The following is an 11518-nucleotide window of genomic DNA, read 5'->3' as shown; positions in this document are numbered from 1 at the left end:
CTCGCTTTTCTCCTGCTAACATTGTGTTCCGGGTGCATATTTCTCGGGAGGGGGGTGGTTCTGATCGCGTCTCTAAGTTTCGCGCTCAATTCTACCTCGGATTCCTTCGGGTTCATTGATCTATTTGGGTCTGTCCCTATCGCTTTGAGTATAAGCCTGCCCGCTCGCGTTTTCGTCAGTCTTTCCTGCTGCGCCATCTGTTGCGCTTCCGCCATCTCCTCTATCGTATTGTGCACGCCTAGGTTCATGAGCTTCACGTTCGAGGTGCTGATGGGTACACCTAGGGTAGCCTTCACTAACTTTCTGATCAGAGCGTTTAGCTTGTTCAGCTCGGCCTGCGACCATTTAAATAGACCTGCCACGTAGGTGAAGTGACATAGAGCGAAGGCGTGCACTAGCCTTAGAGCGCTGTCCTCACCCAGGCCTCTGTGTCTGTTGCTGATTCTCCTTAGTAATCTGATGACTTGGTCCGTCTTGTTTGAAATGTGCTGAATGGTATTCAGGTTGGTACCTCCCGCTGCTATGTGGAAGCCTAAAACTTTAATATTTTCCACCTGCCTGATCGCGGATCCGTCGTGACAGCGTAACATAATCTTGGGTTCCTCCCCGGGGACGTAGCCCCTGGGTCTTCGACCCCTGCGTCGATGTTTTAGGACCAAAAGCTCCGACTTTGCCGCCGAACAGTTGAGTCCCATCTCGCCTAGCGTGCTTTCCACGGCGTATATGCTCTCTTGCAGTCTGGTCTCCGTTTGGCCTACGTTGCCGTTGGCGCTCCATATGGTTATATCATCGGCGTATATTGCAAAGTGTATACCTTCTATACTCTCCAGTTTCCTCGCGACTCTGGTCATTGCTAGATTAAATAGCATGGGCGAAAGTACGGCCCCTTGCGGGGTGCCCCTGTTTCCCAGGTTCATCACCTTCGATTTTAGTTCACCTAGCGTGAGGCTCGCTTGCCTACCGCCCAGAAACGCCTTGACTACACTGTATAGCCTCTCGCCCAACCCCAGCTCGGACAGGACCTCGAGGATGGCCTTGTGCTCTATGCGATCAAAAGCTTTTTCGACATCTAGTCCCAGAATCGCTCTCGCGTGCACCGGGCTAACGTGTATGAGCTGGTGTTTGATCAGGAGCATGGCGTCCTGAGTCGATAGTCCGGGGCGGAAACCGATCATGTTATACGGGAGTATGTCATTTCGCTCGACGTATCTAGTGAGTCTGTTAAGAATAACGTGTTCCATAGCTTTACCTATGCACGATGTAAGCGATATTGGAAGTAGGTTATCCAGATGGAGTGGTTTGCCCGGTTTTGGTATGAGGATGGTGTTAGCTATCTTCCATTCCTCCGGATAGTCTCCCTTTCTCCACAACTCGGTGAAATGATCCGTCAGGAAAGTGATCGACTCATCGTCTAGATTCATTAAGAGTTTATTGGTAATACCGTCGGGTCCGGCTGCCGATCTACTAGAGAGACCATGGAGGGCGGCCCGTACCTCACCCTCGGTGAAATCGCGGTCCATTTCCTCGCATGGTCCTCCCATGTACTCCACGCGTTCGTCGCTATCGCCCGGTTGTTCGAGCGGGAGATATTTGTCCGCGAGCTGTCTCATGACTACCTCCTGAGTCGTGCACTGGCTGACTTGATGTACCAGTTTTGTAATTGCTGTTCTCTTGTTTGACTTTGTGCCGCTCTCGTTCAATAGATGTTTGAGGATGTTCCAACTGCCTCCATGTTTGATTCTGCCGTCTGCCAAGTGGCAAACTTCGTCCCGCTGCTGTTTCACGAGCGTTCTCGAATGCTCCTCGATCTGTCTGTTTAGCAACGCTATCTTTTTCCTGAGCTTTCGGTTCAGTCTTTGCGTTTTCCATCATTGCAGAATCGATTGTTTGGCCTCGATCAGATGCGCGAGACTACTGTCTATGCTCTCTATGTTTTCTTCGGTCTTAATTTCTTTAGTGGCCTCCCTGAGGTCCTCTTCGAGCTGGTTGATCCAGGTCTGGAAGGACTGTCTGCCCGCTTCTAGCGGTTCCGATTCTAGTCTCTTCGCTCTAACTTTCCTAAAAAGATCCCAGTCCTGCACCGAAAGGTTCTAATCTCTTGTTTCGGCATACCTATACCTATGTGTATGATATAGTGGTCGCTGCCTAGATCGGTGCCCGAGTTTTCCCAACTAGCTTGTTTCGAGTTGTTGACAAAAGTTAGGTCGGGCGTAGAGTCCCTGCACGTGGACGTGCCACAGCGGGTGGGGAAAGACGGATCGGTGATCAGGCACAGTCCCAGGTCCGTGGCAAGGTTCCATAACCCCTCACCTTTCTTTGTATTCCAAGCGTATCCCCACGCTTGGTAGGGGGCATTAAAGTCCCCTCCGATGATGAGCGGGGAGTTCTTTGCGACTGCGAGTGCCTTGTTGAAAAGTGCCCTAAAGCTTTGTTTCTTGTAGGTGGGACTGCTATAAATGTTCAGGCAGAAGATACTCTGCGCCCTGCCCTTGTGCCTTTTGAGTACGACTTCTACTAGGATATACTCGATTTTACTCAATCCGAGATGGATATCATGTTTGATAAAGGGTAGCTTTTTGTCAACGAGGGTGGCCAATCCCCTTCCGGAATCTTTTTCTCTAGATACCGATTTGTACCCGGTTAGCTTTATTTCGTCCGCTAAAGTTTCCTGCAGCATAATTACTTTTGGTTTGACCCCCATCGATCTAATTAATTGGCGCAGCGATGCCTTTTTGTTGTGGAATCCGCGACAATTCCACTGCCACACACTAAAACTGTGGGCGCTATCCATGATTATTGAATGGGTTAATTTTGCTGTTACCCGTGATCGATCTCTTTGGAGCGCCCCCTGACGTTCCGGAGAGCGATTTTACGCTTTCTGATTCTGACGGCAAGAATTCGTCGTCGTCGCATTTCGTTTCGAGTTTCTTGAATCGCTGTTCGGCCGTTAACCTCCATTTCCATAGTTTATCCACTTTAAAGTTAGTCCTTTCCGTCGTTTCTCTAATTTCTTTGATTACCTCTTTCAGCTCGCTGAGGACTGAGAAAACCGAGCCAGTTTCGGGGCTTACTGCTCTTTTTTTCGGGGCGGGAGAGTTATCTCCCTCGCTTGGTTCATTGCTTTGACCTACTGGTCTGGCTACTGCTACGCTGGCAGGGCTCGGCTGTGCCTTCTTTTTCAGTTCTGCTACCTGTTTGGTCAGCTCTTCATTAGCTTTACGCAAAGAGTTTACCTCCCTAATCAACTGTTCTATTCTGGCATCATTGCTTTCAGTCACCGCCGGCGTAGTGGCGCCACCAACGATTCTCACCGTACCTTTGACTTTATCCGCCCAGGCGGTCCCAACTGTCGGCTTGGCGCCGGGTGTTCCATCTTCGAAGAGCGCCTGTGCTCCTCCAGACTTGGAGCGGCTTCTCCCCCTCGCGGCCGATCGCGACCGGGCGCGTTCCTTTTGCACCTGCGATCCTCCCGACTTGGAGCGGCTTCTCTCCCTCGTGGCCGATCGTGACTGGGCGCGTTCCCTTCGGCGAGCTCGTACTACATAGGGTGTTTGAAACCTCTGCTTGCACACCTTGTCTCCGGTGGGATGGTCTCCTCCACAGAACTTGCACTTGGGCGTGCAAACGTGGTCCGATCGTGGGTTGGGGGCTCCACACCCTCTACACTGAACAGAGTCCGGCGTGGGGCACACGTCCGAGCGGTGTCCTACCCTACCACAAGTGAAGCACACATCAAATTGTTTCCTGTAGAGATAACATCTCAACAAGGTCGGCCCGTAGCGCACAAAGTTTTGCACTTTCAGTCCATCGAAGAGGACGATGACTGAGCCTGACGTCTTGATGCGCTTGGCGGCCAAAGCGAGCGGGTTGCGCTCATGCACGATATTTCTTGTGATAGTAGACTGGGAGTCCCTGATGTCGACTTGTCTAATCACCCCTTTGCACGTGGCGTGCGGGGCCGTCTCGTACGCATTGACCTCGTACTCCGTGTCCACGATTTTGAAGGACTTCATTCTCACGTACCTTGCCGCATGGTCTGGTTCAGGCGTGCTCACCACCACGATATTTTGCGTGAAGTTGGGGCACACCATGTCTTCACTTGCTTGCTCTGCCGTTAGGCCTGAAGCCTCGATCACTGCAGTTCCAATAGCGGTGGTACTTACTTTGCTCAAATTTAGTCCTCCTCGTGGCCTGATTATAATTTTCCGATGCTCCTCGGGCAGTTGGGGCATCCTTGAGGCCTTTACTATACGGTACTTGATCGAACCGGTGTTGGTGGCGGGTCCCTTGCTGCCGCCGGACGCTTGCGAGGTACTTGGCGTCGCGTTCGCCGCGTTGCTGCTCTTCTTTCCGGCACGGGATCGTCGTCCGGTAGCCACTTGCCAACCGAAATCTTCCTCGTTGTTGTCCTCTTCGTCTTCCATACGGGAGTCTCCCATGTCCCCCTGGCACGTAGGCCGGCAAGGCCTAATGGGCCCTGCTCCTCGCTAGGGTTAGCTCCGCACGTAGTGGGATGAACAGAGAAAGTCCAATAAAATTGTCAAAAATTGGTTCCCACCTCGAAACTTCGTATCAGTCGAGTCTGGGCAACTTCACGAATCTGATGATGTGCTTGAAATCGTCGTACCTCGAAAAATTGGCCAGCGGAACATCGAAAAAGACGGAGCCGATGTGAGAGACGTGTCTGCTCCGTGCTCTTCTCCGCTCTAGGGAGAATGTTAATTACTTGTTATGGAAGTATGGGCCATCTGAAAATGCTTGCGACGTCCAACGCCTTCAGATGCTTCGTAAATGTCAGCACATTTGGAGGAAAAAAAAACAATGGAAAGAGAAACAAATCGACTTGTTTGACCACTTCGAAAGGACACTTTTTTTTACATATTTCGAAAATTTCCTATAGAGCCCGGACAAAACGGTCATTCAAAAGACAACTGTGGGCGTATCCAAACACGTTCTACAGTTATTAAAAATACAATTAAGGCGTTCAAACGAATATTTGAAATTTTACACATTAAATTAACTAAGTGGCTCACTAAACGCACTACAGAAAAAAAAATCAAGTAACTCATGCGGCTGCGAATAATAAGCTTTTCTCGCATTCGCCTGCATGTCCTATTTCTTTCATAAAGTTTGGTTCAAGTTTCGTTAAACGTATATCCCGTATATATTTTGTGCTCACTGTGTTTGCAGCCGCAGATCTTGGGAAACATCGTAGCGCATGATCTGCAGACGATGAACGCCAACGAGTCCTTGCCGCGAAGCAAGGACGTTGAACCAGAATCAATCCTTGTGAATCTCTGAAGTCTCAGCTAAGCCACATAAAATCCTACACTCTAAACGCATATCCAAAGCACGAAGTGTCGTTAAAGTACTTATAGCCTTATCGGCCGCCCGCGCGCTTATATTCTGCTTGCGCAACCAAGCGCTCCTCAATTTGACACTTACGTAACTTGCTTAACGGTTTTCTTGCAGTCACCGCCTATCTGCATCTTCGCTGGTGCGAATGTGCGTGGCGCTATAGGAATGTATAGCGGAAACTCCACCTTATGCGAGTGGCTGAACAGGAGACGTGACTAGTTGATAAACGCTGCAACCTACAAACATATGGTATGAATAGAAAGAAAACTCACTAGTACGTCCCTAGGTCGAACACGTGGCAGAATTAACCCAGCGCAGTGTTTTGCAAATCATTTGGAATGTTTGGCAAATGTTCGCAATCTGTGCATCTCGTCCCAAGGGCACATGTGTACCTCCTGTCGTAAGGAATGATGCTCTGGCCCGAGCCCATCTCTGAGCATGAGCCTTGAAACCGTGCCGGATAGACAGTTTAGGGCAGCCCGAGGCTGGGTACAGGTGCGAAATACGTAGAAACAAAATAATATGATTCAATAGGGGCGCTCCCATTGTAAGATTTTTTCTATTCCAGTCGAATCGAACACTCTCTATTTCTTCCCTTCTAGGGATTGATTTAAAAAATGGTGTAATGTAAGGCACAAGGATAAAATTAATTCATGTCCTTCAGTGAAAACAATGGCGCCCAGTGCCGAAAGCAAGAGCAACTGAATGAGTAATGGCCTGAATGTTGAATGGCCTGAATGTTACAACTGAATGTTGTAAATGAGAAACGAGGCTTATCATCTCACTCATGTGGAAATTACAGTAACGAAACAAACAGCGGGTGCGTAATATTCGCCTGTGGTTATAGGATCGTCATATACTCGTGGTAATAAGACTTAAGCTATCTGTCGGTATCGTATAAAATTGTACTAGAACACTTTAGAGAAATCTTTAGCTAGGGGTCAACTGCGATTTTCTTATCCTAATACATGTAAAGCATAAATTTTATGAGACAACCACTGGACTGCGTTGTAACACATTTATGGCAATTAAGAGAAAAGTTTAACTATTACTGAATTTACGAAACGAAATTTTGAAATAGGGCTTCAATGTTTTCACAAAAATTGAAGCAGGAAGTTTACAGATCGTGAACTATGCACCACAAATCTGGCCGCTGCGGCCACATGCCACATAATGAGATCATGGTTTTGGCACGATATGATTATGAATTTTGACCACATCATGAAGTTCTTTAAAGTGCGCCCAATGCACGGTTCATGGTCATTTTTGCATTTCGGCCCCATCTAAATGCGGCCGCCACGACTGGGATCCCTCCCTACCCGCGTCCCAGGGTTTAGCAGCTCAACTCAACACCAAAGACACTACGCCGCCACGGCAGATGAGGAGCCCTCAAACTGAAGTTTCTTTATAAGAGAAAAATTTTGCTCAACAGATACGGTATTTGTAAGCAACTAGTGCGCCAATTTTGATTAGGTTTGCTGCATCTAAAAAAAAGAAGGCTAAAGTCTAGCGACTGTGTAAAGCAGACTTTTTTATTTTGGCCTTCAGTGTGTTTTTTTATTCCTGAAAATTGCAAGAAAAGCTCAACTTTCAAGTTTACAACTTTGTAACTCAACAACAAAACACGATACCCGAATTCTTTAAGGTGTTCGTAGCAGTCGCCTATAGCGTTCAAAATTTATATATTGACCATTGCCCTCACGATGTGATCCTTGGCCTTGATTTTTTATCTGCCCACTCAGCTATAATTTACTGCTCAGCTGGTGTAGTCAAATTTGATTTCCCTTATGTTACCGGCCATACCCACACCGTACCGATCCAGCTTTGCTGCGCCGACTTTGTTCGTCTATTTCCCCAGGCACTGACCTGCATCACTGCTGTGTCCAACCCCTGTGTACCCGATGGTGACTATGTCGTCACTCTATGTGTCAGTGCCTTACTTTCGCACGGCGTGTCGTTTCCCCACACCTTAGTAACCGTATCGGCTAACAAAACTTACCTTCCGCTCCTGAATTTCTGCTTCTGCCCTCAGGTACTCCCCAAAGGGATCTCTCTCGCCACACTGTCGCCGTCGCACGAGTACGACCTATCTTCCCTGTCGCCTCTTGTATACAACTCTTCCACCGCCTGCTATTCTCATTCCGCCAAGTCGCCTCCAGCGCAGGACACCTTTATCAAGATGACAGCCCTGGACCTTACCCCCCCACAAACCGACGATCTTCGTCATGTGCTCACATCTTATTCCAACATTTTTTACCTTGACCGTCGGCCTTTGGGACAAACCTCCCTAGTTCAGCATCGCATACATGCCGACGATGCACCGCCTATTCACAGACGGCCCTATCGCGTGTCACACGCCGAGCTCCGAGTAATACAACAGGAGGTTGATAAGATGCTTACCAAGGGCATTATTGAACCATCGTCGAGTCCATGGGCTTCTGTTGTCTTGGTAAAAAAGAAGAATAACACCTGGCGGTTCTGCATAGATTACCGCCGTCTAAACAAGATAACAAAGAAGCATGTCGATCCACTGCCACGCATAGACGACGCATTGGATTGCCTACCCGGTGCGACGTATTTTTCATCGATAGACCTGCGCTCCGGTTACTGGCAGATTGCTGTCAATGGCATGGACCATGAGAAGACCGCATTTGTTACGCCAGATGGCCTTTATAAGTTTCGCGTCATGCCATTCGGCTTGTGCAATGCTCCAGCCACCTTCGAGCGCATGACATGCTTTTGCACAGCTTTAAGTGATCTATATGCCTTTGTTACCTCGATAACGTCACCGTGATCACGCCGACCTTCGCGACACACCTTGAACGCCTTTCGTCTATTCTTTCCGTCTTCCGTGCTGCTGGGCGACAATTAAATTCTATTACTATCCTCGGTCATCTCGTTGACTCATATGGTGTCCACCCCAATCCCGCAAAAGTTCGTGCTGTTCTCTATTTTCCTGTGCCGACCTGTACCAAAAACGTCCGCAGCTTTGTAGGCTTACGCTCTTATTTCCGTCGATTAGTTAGAAATTTTGCGTGCATTGCTCGGCCTCCGACTGAACTTCTGAAGAAAGGCGCTCCCTTTTCATGGTGTCCTGACCAAGCTGCTCACTACTCCACCAATTCTTGCTCACTTCGACCCATCTTTCCCAACAGAGGTCCGTACAAATGCCAGTGGCTGTGGGATTGGCGGGGTTTTAGCTCAGTCTCAATGTGGACGTTACAAAGTTGTTCTGTACGCAAGTCGTCTGCTGTTACACGCTGAACGCAAATAGTCCATTACAGAGTGCGAGTGCCTCGCACTCGTATGGGTAGTGAGCAAATTCCGGCCGTACTTATACGGTCGATCTTTCACTGTCACCACGGACCATCACGCTCTCTGTTGGCTCTCGACACTTAAGGATCCAATGGCTCCTCTAGGTCACTGGCCACTACGTCTTCAAGAATTCGCCTACACAGTAGTGTACAAGTACGGTGGGCTACAGCAGGATGCCGATTATTTGTCTCGGAACCCCGTCGACGCTCCAGAATCCAGTGATGCAACTGGTGGAATATTCACGCTCTCCGCCTTCCACCACATCGGCGAGGAGCAGGCACGTGATACATTCTTGCGTGGCCTCATCAGTAGCCTCCGTTCCGACCTGTCAAACCCCTCGTTTAGCTTGTTTCTCGTTTTGGACGGCATCTTATACCGCTGAAATATGCGCACAGAGGGTCATGAACTGCTGATAGTCGTTCCTTCTCCTCTCCGGGCAACTGCACTCGCGCAACTCCATGATGTCCCCACCGCTGGCCACCTGGGTGTTTCTATGACCTACGACCGTGTCCGGCGACGGTTTTTCTGGCCTGGCCTCTACCGTACCGCGCGACGTTATGTCGCTGCTTGCGAACCATGCCAATTGCGTAAGAAGCCTGCTTTGCTTCCGTCTGGAACCCTCCAGCCAATTCATATACCCACCGAACCGTTTTATCGTGTTGGCGTCGACCTTTTGGGCCGTTTCCCTACCTCCAGAGCTGGAATAAGTACATCGCCGTTGCGACGAATTATTCAACCCGCTATGCCGTTACACGCGCCATCCAGACCAGTTGTGCTACCGATGTCACCGACTTCCTGCTCCAAGACGTCATATTACACCACGAGCTCCTCGCCAACTTCTCACAGACAGGGGCCGCTACTTTTCATCTCGGGTTATTGAATATCTACTTCGCTCTTGTGCCACAAAACACAAGTCCACGACAGCATACCATCCTCAAACGAACGGCCTCACTGAACGCCCGAACCGTACACTTACACATATGCTCTTGATTTTTGTTTTCTCAGATCATCGTGACTGAGACGCCGCGCTCACATTTGTAACGTTCGCATACAACTCGTCACGTGACTACACCACTCTTTACTGCCTCTTCTATCTCCTCTTTGGTCGTGACCCGACATTGCCTGTCGACACGCTCCTGCCAACTACTCTCTAGTCCCCGTCTGGGTACGCTCGCGACGCTATCGCTACAGCCGCCCAGGCGCGTCAGATTGCCCATCGTCGCCTTTATGAGTCGCATGCAAGACAGAAGCCTCTTTGTGACAACCGTCATCGTGATATCCAGTTCTCTGCCGGTGACCTCGCCCTCCTTTGCACTCCATCACGGCGTGTGGGCCTATCGGGAAAACTGCTCTCCCAGTACTCTAGCCCTTACCGCGTCGTCCGGCAGCTCAATGAACTTATGAAGTAGCTCCAGCCGATGCTTCCCGTCGTCCACATCAACTGATATCGTCCACCTCGGTCGTCTCAAGCCATATCATATGGCCGCCATCTAGAAGCTAGGCGCCAGGTCGGCGCTTTCGCCGCCGGGGATTATGTCACGGTGCCCCGAGACGGACAAAGACGACGATCACCAACAAGACGAAAGAGACGACGTAATGGGGCTAACCTAACGTTCGGCCATACTGGTTGTACCGGCTATATCTTCTGTAGTGTAAACACGGTCCCATTTAACCTTATATCTCTGCCAGTTTCAATATTATATACACCACTCAGAAATATACAGATAAGTTGTAAGTAGGACGTTTTGAAAACCCTTGTAAGAAATAAGAAGTTCGCACAAGCTATAAATTCATATATCAAATTTGTTCGCTTTAGATGTTCTAACGGATGCAGTTTACAGAACTGTGGCATCTGTTTTTGATGAAGAGTTACAAATTTGTTAACTTCATGCTTCATTTTTTTTACACATCATTGTTAGGGAATTTTCAATAAACCTTTGAGATAATAAATAAAAAATATGTTTCTCACAGTCCCTATAATGTAACTTCTTCTGAAATGCAAAAAAAAGTTTATTCAAATTGCTTCAGCACTTTTGTCAAAGAAGGATTTCTCCGTTTTACATGTATTTGATGGGCGGCATCGGAGTTGCGCTCGAGCTAAAGCTTCTTCTTACGATGCGTCATTTTTTCTGATGTGAGCGCTGCGAAATCCATCATGGAAGGGAAGCCTTACTTTATTAAAAACTATTTGCCAACTCTGGTGGCAGCCTAAAAGCGAAGCGCCCTTAAGTAGACGACGCTAGCTATCGCGCGATGACTAAAACGCTTCGTACAGTCGAAATATTAGGAACTAAGATTATAGGAACCATTCGGTATCTCAATCTGAGTTCACATTACAGTGTGTTTAAAGCGCCAGGTAAAAGGCCGCCATTCGCATTGGCCTTTCTCTCATGAAACACCCGATGACATTATTCATCACGCATCACTCTTTGACAAATTGATTCTCGGGCTTTGCTTTCGATGCAGTCTCGCGCAAACAGATGTTTGCCAATCCAACCAACCAGCTTTTGGCAACTCTGGAGAACCACCGCATTTTTTTTTTCTTATCACTGCTACATGTAGTTCGCTGCCCATTTTTCATCTTCGTTTACTTCTCCCACGTGCACCACAATGGCGCACCCGGCGGCTGCCTCGCGAGCCATTGTGACCCTTGGCGTTCGCACATTGCTCATGTCCTGGTTTCTGACCACGTGAAGATGCTTTGGCACGCACAATAATCGTTATGCTTTCAGCGCGCCGGCCCGGACCTTGGCCTAATGCGAAACAGTGGGCCCTCCGACGATGACCAGCGAAAACACGTCAAGGTTCGCTTCAGCCACTTCCTGCGGATTTGAATAATAACAAT

The sequence above is a fragment of the Dermacentor albipictus genome, chromosome 1 (genome assembly GCF_038994185.2).
Source record: "Dermacentor albipictus isolate Rhodes 1998 colony chromosome 1, USDA_Dalb.pri_finalv2, whole genome shotgun sequence".
NCBI lineage: Eukaryota > Metazoa > Arthropoda > Arachnida > Ixodida > Ixodidae > Dermacentor > Dermacentor albipictus.
This window is presented reverse-complemented; position numbering follows the sequence as displayed.